Below are 20,616 nucleotides of genomic sequence, written 5' to 3'. Positions count from 1 at the left end.
ATTACACAAGAAGAAATCAGAGCACCCAAACATGACAGAGTTTCACCTCGCCAAGGACCTTGGCCCACATTTCTACCCTAGTCAGTCAGTGTATTTGTGTCAGACAGGTAAAACACTGCAATGGGAAGTCTTTGTGCACTCACAGCATAGGCGAGCCAAAGAATCCCAAGGAAAGTATCAAACATGAAGCAATTACAGTGCCCTAACATGGCAGACTTTCACTCCGCCGAGGACTGTGGCCTCTGCACACACCCTCAGCAATCGTGGGCATAAAGCGGACTTCGATGCTAGTACAGCTAAGAATGTCTCATTTTATTAGTTGCGGTTTCTTTCATCACTCCAAAGACTGGATTAACCAGAAAGAAGTTCCACAGGCCCAACCTGGCGTAGTTGCATTTCCCCCAGGACATAGGCCTCTGCCCACACCCTCAGCAATCGTCGGCATAAAGCGTACTCCGATGCTAGTACAGCAGTTAACATCTCATTAAAGCCGTAACGCTCCTCTTGTTTGGCCCAAACCAGTGTCTCAGATAACTGTGGTAACACGAGAGAAAATACATATTGCCCAGTGCTGATCCCCTGACCCCAAGCAGGAGGAGGAGGTGGCATTACAAGGCCAAGAAACCATGACCAGGACGCGCTATAGTCTGTCTGGGAAGTATGCGAGCAGGTCCTGGGTCAGGCTCGGTCCCAGCCTCCACCTTGTGTGACCCAAGCTGCCCTGAGTTACATAGCAATGGGAAATCCATGTGTCCCCACACAGATAGCTCAACACTGCAAGGGGAAGTCTTTGAGTTCCTTGGGCTCGCCTATGCTGTCAGTGCACAAAGATGGTATTGCAAAGGAAGAAATCAGAGTACCCAACCATGGGAGAATTTCACCCCGCCAAGGACCTTGGCCTCGGCCCACATTTCTGCCCTAGTCAGTGAGTGTATTTGTGCCAGATAGATAAAACACCGCGATGGGAAGTCTTAGTGCACCCATAGTATAGACAGACACCTGTAACATTCCTGTAGCAGAAGTATAGGCAGACCCCTATAACATTTCTGTAGTAAATGTAAAGGCAGACCCCTGTAACATTTCTGTAGTAAAAGTATAGGCAGACCCCTATAACATTTCTGTAGTAAAAGTATAGACAGACCCCTGTAACATTTCTGTAGTAAAAGTATAGGCAGACCCCTGTAACATTTCTGTAGTAAAAGTATAGGCAGACCCCTGTAACATTGGTGTACCATGAGTGTAAACGAAGGCCGGAAAAATTAGTTAGATAACAGCATGGTGAGGGCCAGAAAAATTTGTGTACCAAGAGTACAAGTGTACCACTGAAAAATTGCTCAACCGCGAGGGCAGGTGAAACTCAGAAACATTTTTTAAAGATACAGCTCGCTGTTACTTAATTTGTAACAGAGCCTGGAGGCAGTCCTGTGAAAAAAATGGTTTCTGTTAAAGTATTAATACTTTTGAAACTTTGAAAAATTGTAAACAAATTATAAGCAGAGCCTTTTGGGCCACAGAAAAATTGGCAGTTCAGCGTGATGACATGCTGTTTTAGGAGGAGGAGGAGTAGGAGGAGGAGTAATAATATCGGAGAGATTGACAAAGCTAATTCCCCCTTTCTTTTCCGGTGATAGAGAATGCTTATTTCTCCGGTTGCAGCGAAAAGAATGTTTAGGTTCCGCTGCTCTCTGCCGGTGGAGAAGAGAAGTCTGGGGAAATCCAGCCTTTGTTCATTTTTATGAGTGTAAGCATGTCGGCACTGGCAGTTGACAGGCGCATATGCTTATCTGTGATGATTCCCCCAGCTGCACTAAACACCCTCTCTGACAAGATGCTATTGGCAGGGCAGGCCAGCAGCTCCAGGGTGTACAGCGCAGGTTTGTGCCACGTGTCCAGCTTTGAAACCCAATAGTTGTATGGAGCAGAGGCATCACGGAGGACGATGGTACGATCGGCTACATACTCCCTCACCATCTTTTTACAGTGCTCCCTCCGACTCAGCCTTGACTGGGGAGTTGTGACACAGTCTTGCTGGGGTGCCATAAAGCTGGCAAAGGCCTTGGAGAGTGTTCCCCTGCCTGCACTGGACATGCTGCCTGATCCGCGCGCCTCCCCTTCTAGTTGGCCCTAGGAACTGCGTCTTCTGCCACTAGCGCTGTCAGATGGGAAGTTTAGCATCACCTTTTCCACCAGGGCCCTGTGGTATTGCATCACTCTTGTACGCCTTTCCTCTTCGAGAATGAGAGTGGAAAGGTTCTCCTTATACCGTGGGTCGAGAAGGGTGTACACCCAGTAATCTGTGTTGGCCAGAATGCGTCTAATGCGAGGGTCACAAGAAAGGCAGCCTAACATGTAGTCAGCCATGTGTGCCAGGGTACCAGTACGCAACACATCGCTGTCCTCACTAAAAAATGACTTTCAGAATCCTCTCCCTCCTCCTCCTCCTCTTTAGCCCATACACACTGAACAGATGAGAGGCAAGCAGCATGGGTACCCTCTGCAGGGTGCCCAGCTGTCTCTTCCCCCTCCTCCTGCTCCTCCCCCTCCTCCTCCTCCTTCTCCTCCTCCAAAACGCACTGAGATATAGACATGAGGGTCGTTTGGCTATCAAGCAACATACTGCCATGCCCCGTCTCCTGTTCTAACCGCAAAGCGTCGGCCTTTATGCTTTGCAGCGAACTTCTCAGCAGGCAAAGCAGCACAATATGGTAATGCTAATGATTGCCGAATCGGGGCTCACCATCTGGGTTGACTCCTCGAAATTTCCGAGGACCTGGCAGATATCTGCTATCCAGGCCCACTCCTCAGTAAAGAATTGGGGAGGCTGACTACCACTATGCCGCCCATGTTGCAGCTGGTATTCCACTATTGCGCTACGCTGCTCATAGAGCCTGGCCAACATGTGCAGCGTAGAATTCCAGCGTGTGGGCACATTGACAAGCAGTCGGTGCTCTGGCAGCTTAAACTGATGTTGCAAGGTCCTCAGGATGGCAGCGTCTGTGGTGGACTTGTGGAAATGTGCGCAGACGCGGCGCACTTTGCCGAGCAGGTCTGACAAGTGGGGGTAGTTTTTAAGAAACCGCTGAACCACCAGATTGAAGACGTGTTCCAGGCATGGCACGTGTGTGAGGCTGCCGAGCTGCAGAGCCGCCACCAGGTTACGGCCATTGTCACACACGACCATGCCCGGTTGGAAGCTCAGCGGCGAAAGCCAGAGGTCGGTCTGCTCTGTCAGACCCTGCAACAGTTCGGGGGCTGTGTGCCTCTTGTCACCTAAACTGAGTAGTTTCAGCACGGCCTGCTGACGCTTGCCCACCGCTTTGCTGCCGCGTGACACCGACTGCTGGCGGCGTGCTCATACTAATTGAGAGGTAGAGGTTGCGGAGGAGGAGGGGGAGGGTTTGGAGGAGGTAGCATAAAACGCTGCAGATACCAGCACCGAGGTGGGACCCGCTATTCTGGGTGTAGGTAGGACGTGAGCGGTCCCAGGCTCTGACTTGGTCCCAGCCTCCACCAAATTCACCCAATGTGCTGTCAGGGAGATATAATGGCCCTGCCCGCCAGTACTTGTCCACATGTCCGTGGTTATGTCAACCTTCCCAGTAACCGCGTTGGTGAGGACATGATTTATCTTGCGGGAGACGTGCTGGTGTAGGGCGGGGATGGCACACCAGGAAAAATAGTGGCGACTGGGGATGAAGTAGCGCGGGTCCGACGCAGCCATCATGTTTTTGAAAGCTTCCATTTCCACAAGCCTGTACGGCAGCATCCTTAGGCTGATTAATTTGGCAATGTGCACGTTTAAAGCTTGTGCATGCGGGTGCGTGGCGGCGTATTTGCACTTTCGCTTCAAGTCTTGTGTTAGCGACAGCCTAATGCTGTGCTGAGAGGCATTTCTGGATGGAGTGGAAGACAGTGGAGGTGAGTGTGGGGGTGCAGGCCGGGAGGAACTTGTACCTGTGTCCTGGGAGGGGGATTGGATCTGTGTGGCAGGTTGGGGCACAGGGGAAGAGGCAGTGGTGTGACCCGGAGGTGGTGAACGGCCTTCGTCCCACCTTGTGGGGTGCTTGGCCATCATATGCCTGCGCATGCTCATGGTGGTGAGGCTGGTAGTGGTGGCTCCCCAGCTGATCTTGGTGCGACACAGGTTGCACACCACTGTTCGTCGGCCATCCGCGCTCTCACTGAAAAACATCCACACCTTTAAACACCTAGCCCTCTGCATGGAGGCTTGCCGCAAAGGGGTGCTTTGGGAAACAGGTGGGGGATTCTTCGCTCTGGCCCTGCCTCTCCTCCTGGCCACCCCACTGCCTCTTCCAACCTGTCCTGCTGCTGCACTTGCCTCCCCCTCTGAAGCCCTGTCCTCAGTAGGCTTAGCAAACCAGGTGGGTTCAGTCACCTCATCGTCCAACTGCTCTTCCTCCGAATCCTCTGTGCGCTCCTCCCTCGGACTTACTGCCCTTACTACTACCTCACTGAGAGATAACTGTGTCTCATCATTATCATCCTCCTCACGCACAAAAAGCTCTTGAGACAGTTGCCGGAGGTCCCCAGCCTCATCAACCGGACTCCAGGAACTTTCCAAAGGTTGGGCATAGGTCACGACAAACTCCTCAGGTGAAAGAGAAACCATTTTTTCCCACTCATAGCAGGGACCCGAGAACTGTTTCTGGGAGTCTGCCTGCTCAGAATATGTCATTTTCATGGAGTGAGGAGGCTGGGAGGAAGGAGGAGCAGCCAGAGGATTCAGAGTTGCAGTCCTAAGGCCGGGAGCAGTGGACTGCATAGAAGACTGGGTGGTCGATACATTGCTGGACTCATTTTCTGCCATCCACGACAGGACCTGCTCACACTGCTCTGTTTGTAATAAAGGTCTACAACGTGGACCCATAAATTGGGATATGAAGCTGGGGATCCCAGAAACTTGTCTCTCTCCTAATCTCGCAGCAGCCGGCTGTGATTCACCTGGACCAGGAACTCGGTCTGTGCCCACACCCTCGCTTGGACGTCCGCGCCTCGTCCCTTACCCTTACTCCTCATCATGGCAGATTAAGAATAGAGCAGGGGCCAAATAAATTACCCCACTGTACAGCACTGACAACTGTGGCTTAATTCACCGCACACAGAGACTTGTAGATAGCGGAGGCTCTATGCTGTGACCCGCTGTCTTGTGCTGATACCTAGGGGTAATTTACTGCTCGCAGAGACTTGTAGATAATAGAGGCTGTGTGGAGTGGAAGAAGACTCTAAAGCCAGTGGATAGTGCTGGTAACTGCGGCTATCTCAACCCCACCAAGGAAAGGGTATTGTGAGACGCTCTGCACAGCGGCAGAGCTGAAATACTTTGCAGTGGCCCCAGTAATATTACAGTACTGTTTAGCGGTGAGACCGCGGTCTAATTCACTGCAGACAGAGAACGGTATAAATGAGGTAGTTCGCAGCAGGTTAGGAATGATTTGAGTGCACTTTCACGGTGAGAGCGGTATTGTACGGCACTGCAGCCAGAAAAAAGTATTACTGAAAGGCTGCAATCAGGCCTAGCTGCGTAATACAAAAATGGAAGCACTACAACTCCCAGCAGGCCCCAACTAAAATGCACACAGTCAGATATGGCCCAACGAAGGAGCTTTGGGGATTTTGCACGGAGGATACAGACTGTATAGTGTATATAACTTTCCCTATAGAAGTGGCTGTGGCCCCAACACTCTGCGCTAATTCACTGCAGACGGAGAATGGTATAAATGAGGTAGTTCGCAGCAGGCTTGGAATAATTGGAGTGCACTTTCACAGTGAGAGCTGGTTGTACGGCACTGCAGCCTGAATAAAAATTTTACTGAAAGGCTGCAAAAAGGCCTAGCTGTGTAATACAAAAATAGAAGCACTACAACTCCCAGCAGGCCCCAACTAAAATGCACACAGTCAGATGTAGCCCAACGAAGGAGCTTTGGGGTTTTGAAGACAGGATCGTACGCTAACACTTTCCCTATATCAGCAGCAGCACTTTCCCTAACCTCTGCCAGTGTGTGTCTGAGGTGAGCCACGGGTGGGACCAGTTTAAGTACTCGGCTGTCATTGGTCTCGCCAGCCACTCACTGCTGGGGGGTGGGATAGGGCTGGCACATCACAGGAGGAAGTGGTAATGCCTTCCCCGCGTATTTATTGGCTAGAAAATGGCGCTAAACATGCAGGGAAGGAAATGGAATTGACTCGAGTACCGCGTGGTGTTCCACTCGAGTAACGAGCATCTCGAGTACCCTAATGCTCGAACGAGCATCAAGCACGGACGAGTGTGCTCGCTCATCTCTAGTCAGCACATTAGCTAAGAGCAGATCATGATGGAACGTTACAAAGTGCTGCTTTGATAATCACAAGATGTTATGCGACAGCAGTTCCTAATATAGTGACTGGGCATAAAAGCCCAGAATCTTCAAGTTACCCCTCTACATAACATAGGCATGTAACATTTTTGCAGAGGAAGATATTATAGACAGGTTTGGTCCTTCTCTCAGCTGAGTAGTGGATATAATTATATCCAGTCTAGACAATGCTCTGTGAGCTAAATGCATCACCAGCAATTGCACATATCTCTCTGGCTTTTAGCCCTGCTAGAAGCAGGAGCTGTGCGGCTGCATGGATGGTGACAGAATAGAGGAGAGTGGCATCGGGGAGGACATGGACGGACAGAGCGCAGTTTACCAGTGGCAGCATGGACGCTGACAGCGGGTAGGAGAGTGACAGCTGGACCGGCTGCAGCTGCCACAGGGGGAACGGGAGCAGAGATGGCGAGGAGAGGTATGAGTGTGGTGCCGGGGGGATGCAAAGCGCAAATTGCACTCCGCCTGGAACATGTGTGAGTTGACAGGGCCATGTGGGTATGAGCGTGGTGCCGAGGGGGCCCACATGGCTAGCTGCCAGCGCCATGTCTGGGGGATGTGTGAGCTAAGGGGAGCATGCCCTGGAAGTTCCCTGTCACCAACAGCAGCCAACCCATGTCTCCACCCATACATCCGGTGGAGACATAATGCACCAGTACCGTTTGCTACAATGTATTAGTTTGTGGTCCAAGCTGTATAGCTCACAAAGCATTGTCTAGCCTGGATATAATTGTATTCACTTCTCTAGTCTGAGAACAGGACTAGATATGTACAGGCATACTGACTATATATATATATATAAGCAAGAGTGTTCTCATTAACTGATAACAGGCTTATATCTTAAAATAGTGACACAAACATAAAGTATATCGGAATGTTGTAGAACTTTTCATTTATACAGTGATTTAGCTTTATTTATATACAATCAGAAAGCCCATTAAAGTTCCTTGTATAATCACAGAGGTTAATAGCACATTGAGCAGAACACGTTCTCCCACCTTGTATCTCGCAGCTTACTGATAACTTTGTTTATAGCGTTCGGATTAGTATTTTCCATATGCATTTAAAATATGTTGCGAGTTCCATGTGCCAAACACGGACTATGTCATTCTCCCTTCCCCAGAACCAAAGCAGGGGCCATCCCTGAGTGACAATCATACAGCATCTGCAGTAAAGCGTTAAGGCCCTTTTACACAAGACGATTAGCGTTCTCCCACGGGGTTTTGAATGATATCGTCCTGTGTAACAGCATTCTAAAAACTGAACGATTGGACCAGAATCGTCCAGTCGTTCACTTTTAGGGCTTTTACCCAATAGCGTTTTTTTTTTCGCTGCGATTTCGCAGAGTTTTTTTTCCAAATGTCAATTTCCAATATCAATGGCAGAAAAGCAAACTTACAATGTTTGTGCGATGCGATTTTAACATTAGAAAGTCCCATTGACATTTGGAAAAAAAAAAGCAGCAAAATTGCAGCGAAAAAACCGCTAGTGGGTAAAAGCCCTAAAAGCAGCTTAAAGTCCGAACGACATGCATTCAGTGTAAACAGCAGCTGTTCAGTATTGAGCAGCCGCTGCTTACAGTGAATGGAGAGGAGTGAGGAGAGAACTCTCCGCCAGCCGCCCCGCGTCCCTGCTGGCTGCCTGTGAGCGATCCAGTGATATTCGCTCCTGTGTAGCAGCATGGGAGCGAGTATACATGGGGATGAGTGTTGGGCGGTGTTTGCCCGACACTCGTTATGTGTAAAAGTACCCTTAATTCTGGGCAGCTCTTTTTAAATTACAGGTCCTCAGGCTACAAGCTTCCCTATTATAACAGCAAGCTATACAATTTACCCCAGTCCTGTGTCTAAATATCCGGAGCTTGTTGTGGTTTATGGGGCTAGGGGCATATAACCTAAAAGAGCTCTTCCCACCAGCAGAACAATGAGTGCAGCTCTGTAGTATATTACAGGATGTAACTCAGGATCAGTACAGGATAAGTAATGTATGTACACAGTGACTCCACCAGCAGAATAGTGAGTGCAGCTCTGGAGTATAATACAGGATGGAAATCAGGATCAGTACAGGATAAGTAATGTATGTACACAGTGACTCCACCAGCAGAATAGTGAGTACAGCTCTGCAGTATAATACAGGATGTAACTCAGGATCAGTACAGGATAAGTAATGTATGTACACAATGACTCCTCCAGCAGAATAGTGAGTGCAGCTCTGGAGTATAATACAGGATGTAACTCAGGATCAGTACAGGATAAGTAATGTATGTACACAGTGACTCCACCAGCAGAATAGTGAGTGCAGCTCTGTAGTATAATACAGGATGTAACTCAGGATCAGTACAGGATAAGTAATGTATGTACACAGTGACTCCTCCAGCAGAATAGTGAGTGCAGCTCTGTAGTATAATACAGGATATAACTCAGAATCACTACAGGATAAGTAATATATGTACAGAATAACTCCACCAGCAGAATAATGAGTGGAGCTCTGGAGTATAATACAGGATGTTTTTACAATCTCTGTCTTCTTTTTATACAGGTTAGGCTTGTGGGAAGACTAGCACTTTCATACAGAGTTGTTCTTCTTGTCAAACTAACACTACTCCAGCTAACAAACCCCATTGTAAGACAGTGAGGAGCACTGGCCACTAGTGGTTTTGTGATAATAATGCATACCCTGACTCAAGTGTAAACAGTCTTATATCTAATCTGTATAGTGGTGTTCAATAATAGACATATGTTTAAACAACATAATGAAGTACTCTGACTAGTTATCTCACTGCAAGACTTTCAATGTGGGAAGCATAAAATTGCATCGGCACTGAATTAATGGTTATTATCCATGTTCTAAGTCAATTATAAAGCTTTGAAAGAAAAAAGGAACGTTCCCTTTAACAATTTAATGAAGAGAATCTGTACTTGTCCCCATAAAGTCCACCAGAGTCCTTCCTTTTCCTATATATCACTATACAGACCTAATATTTTCATAGAGGCCCGGATACACGTGATCGTCATGGTCTATGGAGCACACATAACAATATCATATTTCATAGTCTTCATGATTAATGTTCTTGAGAAAGACCTCAGTACAAAAGAAGTCATGTTGTCAGTGGAGGAGTTTCCCTGGCCCTGATGCCAGAAAGGAAAGGAAAATCATGTGTAAGGAAAAACGTCTTAATTTGTCCTCCATTCTTCATAGATTAATGATAACACCCGATAAACTCACGCACTAATTGTTCTACTAATCAAGGAATTCTATGGATGGAAAAAAATATGTCAAACCAATGGAATGTTCTGAGAAATGTAAATCTTACAAGACAGAAGAAAAGGGGATATTCCTGCAGGAAATTATTATTGGGACCCCCACCCCCCCACCCCCTTTCCCGTTAGATTTACAACAAGGCAGCCAATGTGTTAGTCCTCAGTTTGCGCTGCAGGACCTCACGGACAAACACTGTCATAGTCTGTAATAAAGGATAATAAAGAGTGACAACATGCAAGCAGTTAATGCTAAAAATGGGAAAAGGGGCTTTTTTCATTTTTAATAATGATTTAAAAACTTTATTTCATTAATCTTTAGAGATGAGCGAGTGTACTCGTCCGAGCTTGATGCTCGTTCGAGTATTAGGGTGTTCGAGATGCTCGTTACTCGAGACGAGTACCACGCGATGTTCGAGTCACTTTCATTTTCTTCCCTGAGAAATTTGCGCGCTTTTCTGGCCAATAGAAAGACAGGGAAGGCATTACAACTTCCTCCTGTGACATTCCAGCCCTATACCACCCCCCTGCAGTGAGTGGCTGGGGAGATCAGATGACACCCGAGTATTTAAATCTGCCCCGCCCGCGGCTCGCCACAGATGCATGCTGAGAGAGATCAGGGAAAGTGCTGTCTTGCTGTAGCTGCTATAGGGAGAGCGTTAGGTGTTATATTCGTCTTCAAGAACCCCAACAGTCCTTTTTAGGGCCACATCTGACCGTGTGCAGTACTGTTGAGGCTGCTTTTAGCAGTGTTGCACAATTTTTTTTTTGTATATCGGCCGTGCAGACCATAGCGTCCTCAGTCTGCAGTCATTTTACAGAGTATAGGGGCAGTACTGGTGAGGCAGGGAAAGAGGTATACAGGCTATATAGGCAGTGGGCTTTTTCCCAAAAAGTGGAAAAAATACTATATTTGGCCTGCCTGTGACTGTCTTCAGTTTACTGCGTCTCTGCTGGGGGTAGTAGTCGGGGATTAATACCCAGCCTTGCACATAATTGTTTCCTGGCTCTGCTGTGCGTTCCGTACGCGAAGTCAGCCTCCAACAGGGAAATCGAAATACAGTGTATATCACAGGCAGTGTGGTTTTTCCTAAAAAGTTTAAAAAAATACTATATTTGGCCTGCCTGTCACTGTCTTCAGTTTACTGCGTCTCTGCTGGGGGGAGTAGTTGGTGATTAATACCCAGCCTTGCGCATAATTGTTTCCTGGCTCTGCTGTGCGTTCCGTAGGCGAAGTCAGCCTCCAACCACAGGCCAATAAGCAGCACATTTAATTACAGCGTTCTGTTTCTGCTCTACTCCTAAAACACCATGCTGATGGGTAGGGGTAGGCCTAGAGGATGTGGAAGCGGGCAAGGACGTGGAGGCCCAAGTCAGGGTGTGGGCACAGGCCGAGCTCCTGGTCCAGGTGTATCGCAGCCGACTGCTGCGGGATTAGGAGAGAGGCAAGTTTCTGGGGTCCCCAGATTTATCTCACAATTAATGGGTCCACGCGGTAGAGCAGGTCCTGTCATGGATGGCAGAAAGTGCATCGAGCAATCTATCGACCACACAGTCTTCTACGCCATCCACAGCTGAAACTCTGAATCCTCTGGCTGCTGCTCCTCCTTCCTCCCAGCCTCCTCACTCCATTACAATGACACATTCGGAGGAGCAGGCAGACTCCCAGGAACTGTTCTCGGGCCCCTGCCGAGATTGGGCAGCAATGGTTCCTCTCCCACCAGAGGAGTTTGTCGTGACCGATGCCCAACCTTTGGAAAGTTCCCGGGGTCCGGGGGATGAGGCTGGGGACTTCCGGCAACTGTCTCAAGAGCTTTCAGTGGGTAAGGAGGACGATGACGATGAGACACAGTTGTCTATCAGTGAGGTAGTAGTAAGGGCAATAAGTCCGAGGGAGGAGCGCACAGAGGATTCAGAGGAAGAGCAGCTGGACGATGAGGTGACTGACCCCACCTGGTTTGCTAAGCCTACTGAGGACAGGTCTTCAGAGGGGGAGGCAAGTGCAGCAGCAGGGCAGGTTGGAAGAGGCAGTACAGTGGCCAGGGGTAGAGGCAGGGCCAGACTGAATAATCCACCAACTGTTTCCCAAAGCGCCCCCTCGCACCATGCCCCCCATGCAGAGGCCGAGGTGCTCAAAGGTGTGGCAGTTTTTCACTGAGAGTGCAGACGACCGATGAACTGTGGTGTGCAAGGTTTGTCGCGCCAAGATCAGCCGGGGAGCCACCACCACCAGCCTCACCACCACCAGCATGCGCAGGCATATGATGGCCAAGCACCCCACAAGGTGGGACGAAGGCCGTTCACCGCCTCCGGTTTGCACCACTGCCTCTTTCCCTGTGCCCTAACCTGCCACACAGATCCAATCCCTCTCCCAGGACACAGGCATGAGCGCCTCCCGGCCTGCACCCACAGACTCATCTCTACTGTCCTCCACTCCATTCAGCAATGTCTCTCAGCACAAAGTTCAGCTGTCGCTAACACAAGCGTTGGAGCGAAAGTGCAAATATGCCACCACCCACGAGCACGCACAAGCTTTAAACATGCACATTGCCAAATTAATCAGCCTGGAGATGCTGCCGTACAGGCTTGTGGAAACGGAGGCTTTCAAAAACATGGCTGCGTCGGACCCGCGCTACTCGGTTCCCAGTCGCCACTACTTTTCCCGATGTGCCGTCCCAGCCCTGCATGACCACGTCTCCCGCAACATTGTATGCGCCCTCACCAACGCGGTTACTGCCAAGGTCCACTTAACAATGGACACGTGGACAAGCACAGGCGGGCAGGGCCACTATATCTCCCTGACGGCACATTGGGTGAATTTAGTGGAGGCTGGGACCGAGTCAGAGCCTGGGACCGCTCACGTCCTACCCACCCCCAGAATTGCGGGCCCCAGCTCGGTGCTGGTATCTGCAATGGTGTATGCTTCCTCCACTAAACCACCCTCCTCCTCCTACGCAACCTCTGTGTCGCAATTAAGATGTGTCAGCAGCAGCACATCGCCAGCAGTCGGTGTCGCGCGGCACGGCAGCACAGCGGTGGCCAAGCATCAGCAGGCCGTGCTGAAACTACTCAGCTTAGGAGAGAAGAGGCACACGGCCCACAAACTGCTGCAGGGTCTGACAGAGCAGACCGACCGCTGGCTTTCGCCGCTAAGCCTCCAACCGGGCATAGTCGTGTGTGACAACGGCCGTAACCTGGTGGCGGCTCTGCAGCTCGGCAGCCTCACGCACGTGCCATGCCTAGCCCACGTCTTTAATTTGGTTGTTCAGCAGTTTCTGAAAAGCTACCCACGCTTGTCAGACCTGCTCGGAAAGGTGCGCCGGGTCAGCGCACATTTCCGCAAGTCCAACACGGACACTGCCACCCTGCGGACCCTGCAACATCAGTTTAATCTGCCAGTGCACCGACTGCTGTGCGACGTGCCCACACGGTGGAACTCTACGCTCCACATGTTGGCCAGGCTCTATGAGCAGCGTAGAGCTATAGTGGAATACCAACTCCAACATGGGCGGCGTAGTGGGAGTCAGCCTCCTCAATTCTTTACAGAAGAGTGGGCCTGGTTGGCAGACATCTTCCAGGTCCTTGGAAACTTTGAGGAGTCTACCCAGATGGTGAGCGGCGATGCTGCAATCATTAGCGTCACCATTCCTCTGCTATGCCTCTTGAGAAGTTCCCTGCAAAGCATAAAGGCAGACGCTTTGCGCTCGGAAACGGAGGCGGGGGAAGATAGTATGTCGCTGGATAGTCAGAGCACCCTCATGTCTATATCTCAGCGCGTGGAGGAGGAGGAGCCTGAGGAGGAAGAGACAGCTGGGCCCACTGCAGAGGGTACCCATGCTGCTTGCCTGTCATCCTTTCAGCGTGTATGGCCTGAGGAGGAGGAGGAGGATCCTGAAAGTGATCTTCCTAGTGAGGACAGCCATGTGTTGCGTACAGGTACCCTGGCACACATGGCTGACTTCATGTTAGGATGCCTTTCTCGTGACCCTCGCATTACACGCATTCTGGCCACTACGGAATACTGGGTGTACACACTGCTCGACACACAGTATAAGGAGAACCTTTCCACTCTCATACCCGAAGAGGAAAGGGGTTCGAGAGTGATGCTCTACCACAGGACAAACTGATGGTAAAATTCCCATCCGACAGCGCTAGTGGCAGAAGGCGCAGTTCCGAGGGCCAGGTAGCAGGGGAGGTGCAGAGATCAGGCAGCATGTACAGCGCAGGCAGGGGAACACTCTCCAAGGCCTTTGACAGCTTTATGGCTCCCCAGCAAGACTGTGTCACCGCTCCCCAGTCAAGGCTGAGTCGGCGTGAGCACTGTAAAAGGATGGTGAGGGAGTACGTAGCCGATCGCACGACCGTCCTCCGTGACGCCTCTGCTCCCTACAACTACTTGGTGTCGAAGCTGGACACGTGGCCTGAACTCGCGCTGTATGCCCTGGAGGTGCTTGCTTGTCCTGCGGCTAGCGTCTTGTCAGAGAGGGTGTTTAGTGCGGCTGGGGGAATCATCACGGATAAACGTACCCGCCTGTCAACTGACAGTGCCGACAGGCTTACACTCATAAAGATGAACAAAGCTTGGATTTCCCCAGACTTCTCTTCTCCACCAGCGGACAGCAGCGGTACCTAAACAATACGTAGGCTGCACCCACGGATGGAAGCATCGTTCTGTATCCCCATCAAAAACGGGGACCTTTTAGCTTCATCAATCTGTGTATAATATTCATCCTCCTCCTCCTGCTCCTCCTCCTGAAGCCTCACGTAATCACGCCGAACGGGCAATTTTTCTTAGGCCCACAAGGCTTAGTCATATTACTTTTGTAAACAATGTTTATACGTTTCAATTCTCATTAAAGCATTGAAACTTGCACCTGAACCAATTTTTATTTTAACTGGGCTGCCTCCAGGCCTAGTTATAAATTAAGCCACAGTAACCAAAGCGATTAATGGGTTTCACCTGCCCTCTTGGTTGGGCATGGGCAATTTTTCTGAGGTACATTTGTACTGTTGGTACACCAATTTTTTGGGGCCCTCGCCTATAGTGTAATCCTTGTAATTTTTATGGGCTTCGCCTGCACTCATGGTACAGCAAGGTGTGTGGGGTTGGCCTACACTTTTGCTATATAAATGTAACTGGGGCCTTGTCTATACTGCAACTACTGAGATGTGAAAGAGACTGTTATCTCCCTAAACTGCTGCAACGGGAATGTTACTGTGGCCTGTCTTGACTGCTACTACTACTGAAATAGAACTAATACTGTGCTCCCCCTATACTGCTGCTAGTGATATGTTACTGGGGCCTGTCTAGACTGCTACTACTACTGAAATGGAACTAATACTGTGCTCCCCCTATACTGCTGCTTCGGAATTGTTACTGGGGCCTGTCTGGACTGCTACTACTACTGAAATGGAACTAATACTGTGCTCCCCCTATAATGCTGCTAGTGATATGTTACTGGGGCCTGTCCCTAATGGTACCGCTGAAATGTTACTAATTCTGGGCTCTGCCTATACCGCTGCTAATGCTATGTCACTGGGGTGTGGAAACGGAGGCTTCCCAAAGACATGATGGCGGCGAGGCCATTTCCCACCAACGCGGTTACTGTTAAGGTGCATATAACCACGGACACGCGGAGAGGACACGTAGTGCCTCAAAAACATCCCCCTCCTCCTCCAAGAATGAAAACATTCTTGGCAAATACCTTTGCATTGGTCCGTCTGGTGGCAGTCCAAGAATTTCACCTTTAACGACACAACAAAAGAGCCCCCCCACCATCCCCCCGCCAAGGCCCACAGGATCAATACAGCGCTAATGAGACGTGCACAGCTATGCTAGCATTGGAGTCCGCTGTAGGCCCGCGACTGCTGAGGGTTTCTGCAGAGGCCTATGTCCTGGGTGCAGTGGAAGTCCGCTTCTAGCCTAGGATTGCTGAATGTGTGGGCCGAGGCCTATGCCGTGGGCAAGGGCAAGTCTGCCATGTTTGGCCGCTCAGATCAATTTTTGGTTCATGTCTTGGGTTTTCTAGGACCCACCTATGCTGTTGGTGCAAACTTAGTTCCCATTGCGGTGTTTGACCTGTCTGGCACAAAGGCACTGACTGACTTGGGTAGGGGGCAGAGCACTGACGGCTTTCCCCTTGCAGTGTGGATTGAGCTATGCAACACCTTGACAGAATGAATACTGTGTGACACATGGATTCCCCATTGCTATGCCCACGTTTGCAGCTCCTGACGGAGGTGGCACAGGATTGGAGTTCTCATTGCTTCTGCACAGCATTGTGGGCTATCGCCCCGCCCCTTTTAAAGAGGGTCGCTGCCTGGCCCTGCCAACCCTCTGCAGTGTGTGCCTCCCGTTCCTTCTCATGGCAGACGCACTTATAAATAGACATGAGGGTGGTATGGCTATGAGGCCAGCGTGTGGCATGAGGGCAGCTGAAGGCTGCGCAGGGACACTTTGGTGTGTGCTGTGGACACTGGGTCGTGCGCGCGGGGGGGGGGGGGGGGGGTGTTGGGCAGCATGTAACCCAGGAGAAGTGGCAGCAGAGTGTCATGCAGGCAGTGATTGTGCTTTGTTGGAGGTAGTGTGGTGCTTAGCTAAGGTATGCCTTGCTAATGAGGGTTTTTCAGAAGTAAAAATTGTTGGGAGGGGGGGCCACTCTTGCCGCTATTGTGGCTTAATAGTGGGACCTGGGAACTTGAGATGCAGCCCCACATGTAGCCCCTCGCCTGCCCTATCCATTTCTGTGTCGTTCCCATCACTTTCTTGAATTTCCCAAATGAAAACCTTAGCGAGCATCAGCGATATACAAAAATGCTCAAGTCGCCCATTGACTTCAATGGGGTTCGTTACTCGAAACGAACCCTCGAGCATCGCGGAAAGTTCGACTCGAGTAACGAGCACCCGAGCATTTTGGTGCTCGCTCATCTCTATTAATCTTCCTTTTATTTCAGTCCTAATAGGGTAAGTGAACTAGCGCTCATTCTGTCGGGCCAGTCAAGTGCTGCTATCAGAATTGACATAAGCATGTAAATGGCTAACGGTTGCGATCAGAGTTATCTTTAAACTCAGCTGTTTCAACATAGTTTCAGCTGTGAGAGACAGCCAACACATGCCGTGTGTGGAGTGCGTTTGGCTCCCTGGGCTACTCTATATATAGTCCCTGCTGCCATAGAGTGTAGATGTATGCTCTCTTGTAGGAAGGGGTTAAAATTTGACAATTGACTTCTTGAACTGGGGTTAAAGGTGATATATAATAATAAAACGGTTTACAAATGAAATAGGGCAGTAAAGGGCCATAGTATGGCCCCCTCCACCCCAGGCTCACAGTTGGGTAGCACTGTAGTAAGGTATATTTCATCATATTAATTTATCCTTCATATCTTTATTATCACATAGTCGAATGGGTTAGTATGATCAATAAGAATGCCAACTTCTTTGCCCCTACTATCCTGTGGATAGGGAATAACTTGAAATTTTGGTATATTCCCTTTAACCTAAGCCACTGAAAGCTATTATAATAATAATTATCTTTATTTATATAGCAGATACAGATGACATCACTTAATATTGGATTCTGTCTCCATTGGACTCTATATTCACCTATCTGTATGTTTTTGGAATGTGGGAGGCGACCCATGCAGACACAGGAAGAACATGCAAACTCCAGGTGTTTTTCATGGGGTTTGAACCCAGGACCCAACACTGCGAGGCAACATTGCTAACCACTAAGACTACAGGTTGACCTTATTGTATCAATTATTATTGCTCCAAGTGAACTGCCGAAACACTGTGCTCCCCACCTCTGCTTAATCTGCACCATTGCTACCTTATAGTGTGGAGGTGTTGTTTATGTAAGTGAGCCATAAAACCTCTGGGTGGGTCACTAGCTAGTTGCTTAATGAATCTAATTAAATTAGTCCCTCCCAGCTGTTGGCTGTTGCTTGGTTTTAAAAGTAGTTTTCATTTACTGACACACATGTGGCAGTTCCCTATGAGGAAGTGTGACTGGGATCAAGTGTACTTTTATGCAGTTAAACATGGCAGTTCGACAGGGCAAGAGACAGGTATTCGCATAAATTGTCTAAATACCCTGCACTTCCTGACCATCACTACTACTGTAGTCTCTATTTTTATCTTTACTGCTTTCTATCAAACCTATGGTGCATTCTATCCATATCAGCTCCTCTCTCATTTTTTCGCCCATGTACAGTTCGCATGCACTCCTCACTTTCCTAAGAAGCCTCAATCCCCATGAAGCCACTGTGTAACATAACAATCGCCCTTATAAATCCCCTAGCCACCTGCTCACCCTCATTATCCTGCTGTTACTAGCAGCAGGGGACATTTCTCCCAATCCTGGCCCATCCCCTAGTGCGCCTAACTATTACCACCCCTGCTCCACTGAGACACCCTTCCAGCCCAAGCACTAGTCTGTGCATACCCTCCCTGATCTCATTTAAATGTGCGCTCTGTAATTACCAATCAGCATGCAACAAACTCCCCACCATCCGTGACATTTTCGCTGCTAAATCCATAAACCTGCTAGCTCTAACAAAAACATGGATACAGCAGTCTGACACAGCCTCCTCTGCTGCATTGTCTTACAATGGCCAGCAGTTCTCCCATACAGAAGACAGGCAAGGTGGAGGAGTAGGTGCTCTTCTCTCCCCGCAATACACCTTCCAGGTCATCTCCCCGGTACCCTCACTCACTTTCCCATCGTTCGAGGTACATGCCTTATGACTTTTCCTTCTGCTGTCCATGCGAGTGGCAGATATCTACTGCCCACCAGGTCCTCCTCGCCTGTTTCTGAATTACTTTGCTGCCTGCCTGCCTCCCCCACTTCCTCTCCAGCGAAATCCGAACCCTCATCCTAGGAGACTTTAACATCCCCACAAATGATCCCATCTGCCTCTCAGCTTCTGTCACTCACCTCCTCCCTTGGTCTCTCACAACTCACAGCCTCTCCCACTCACTGGGATGGCAATACTCTTTATCTGGTCTTCCTCCATCTCTGCTCTGCTTCCAACTTCACTAACTCCCCTCTCCTGCTCTCGGACCATAACCTCCTCTCTTTCTCTGTCAAGCCTCCTAGTATCTCCCCAGACCTACCGTACATATAGGAACCTTCAGGCCATTTACACCCAAAACTTTCCCTAAAGTCCTCTGTTCCCTATCTCTCTCCTCTTCTGCCCCAACCGGGCTGCCACACATTACAACACCACTTTCAAACTCGACCTGACAGCCAAATCGAGGGCAACTCTTCCCTACTGATCCTCCTTGATCTCTCTGCAGCATTTGACACTGTTGACCATAAACTCTTCACCTCTTCCCATGACATTACAGCAACATTCTTCCAGAATGCCAACGACTCTCTGTCTGCTGCCTCTAACACTATGTCTTCTCTCTACCTAAAAATGAACCTCTCAAAAACTGACCTCCTGTTTCCTCCCTTTTCTAACCAACCTCATCCTGACATCTCCATCTCAGTGTGTGGCACCACCATAACTCCCAGACAGCATGCCCGCTGCCATGTGGTTATACTCGACTACAATCTCCTCTTTACCCCCTATATTTAATCTCTTGCCTGAACATGTCAGCTGCACCTCAAGAACAACGCAAGAATCCATCCTTTTCTCACCATGGACATGCTAAAAACACTAACTGTTGCCCTCATCCACCCTCAGCTCAATTATTACAATTCGCTGCTAATAGGCCTCCCCTACACCAGACTCTTCCCTCTCCAGTCCATCCTGAATGCCGCAGGCTCTGCCAAACTCTGCTATTATTTCCCTTTTGCTTTTATTTTTACATTCACTTTCAGAAACAGCAAGATTTCGTGGAAGATTAGGTCTTGCGGGGAAAATGGAAGATAGTGCTGCAGCTATTAACTCTATTTTAGAGTAATACCATCTGCGATAAATCTCTTTCCTCTGGGTTCTTAATACAAACTGGTTCCTGATGAGTTGACATAACAACAGAAATGTGTCGAACCAAACCAAAAAAAAAATTGAATCTTAAATAACCATATTGGAAATAAAATTTATCCTTAAAAAATTTGACCTCTCTGTGAATATAAACAGAGAGCTTATCAAATCGATGACACTTGAGACTAACTAGTACTTGTCTGTATCAATAGGCACCTAACTAAGTGCCAGAGATTCTACATATGAGCCTTTGATATGGGCAGTGAGTTAATAACCAGACATACATAGTCTAGCGAGGGACACACGTAGCCTCGGCCAGAGCAGTGCTGGACCTCTTCCGGACACCCCTAGGAGAGGGATGGCCAATAAACATAAGTACATGAGATAAGGTTGTCATGGGTGGCACCACTGTTCGTTACCCACCGGAATGACCCTCGCGGTAAATAAAGGAGCCGCAGACTGTGCAACATAACTCAGGTCCCTGTGAATGGTCAGGGCCTAGCAAAACTTTACTTGATACGCATGATACAAGGCACAAATGCAAAAGATGGGCATGCTGGCAAAACAGTAGACTGGAGGTAAGGGAGAAAACACAGGATGACAATGGTCCTGCAGGCCAAGTTATCTGACAGGAACCACACCTGGAAGGGGAACTCTCCAGAGAAGGATAGGGGTAGGGTTATTCCACAGACACTCCTGGGTATAGTACCTCTGCACGGTAATCTCAGTCTTCTCACTCCAAGCTTAATCTCAAACTCTCTGTCTTGCTTCTCTCACTTTCTTTCTTCCCCAGTTCCCAGTACATAGACCCTCAGGAACTGCTCCTCCTCTTCCATCTCTCCAGCACATGAGGGTTGAAGGTACCCCCATGTGGCTGGCACTCCACTCTCAACTGCAGAAGATGGCTGACTGACTGACTACCACACCCAAAACACTCATACTACACAAATCACGTCACTAGACAAATATTGACACATTTGCAGGCATCTCCCAGTCTCATGCGAACATTAACCTCTCATTTGCTGCAGCTGTACAATACACATAACAAGAGACTAGAC

General features: G+C 49.1%; 1 protein-coding gene across 1 annotated transcript in view; it reads right to left on the bottom strand.

Annotated features, from left to right (window-relative positions):
* Nucleotides 1–20,616, bottom strand: part of RHAG (Rh associated glycoprotein) — a 93,564-nt gene that overhangs the window by 67,753 nt on the left and 5,195 nt on the right. The gene's annotated exons all lie outside the window — the stretch shown is intronic.

The sequence above is a fragment of the Eleutherodactylus coqui genome, chromosome 1 (assembly GCF_035609145.1).
Source record: "Eleutherodactylus coqui strain aEleCoq1 chromosome 1, aEleCoq1.hap1, whole genome shotgun sequence".
NCBI classification, from domain to species: domain Eukaryota; kingdom Metazoa; phylum Chordata; class Amphibia; order Anura; family Eleutherodactylidae; genus Eleutherodactylus; species Eleutherodactylus coqui.
The sequence above is the reverse complement of the archived record's forward strand: the minus strand, read 5'-3'. Positions and strand labels throughout refer to the sequence as shown.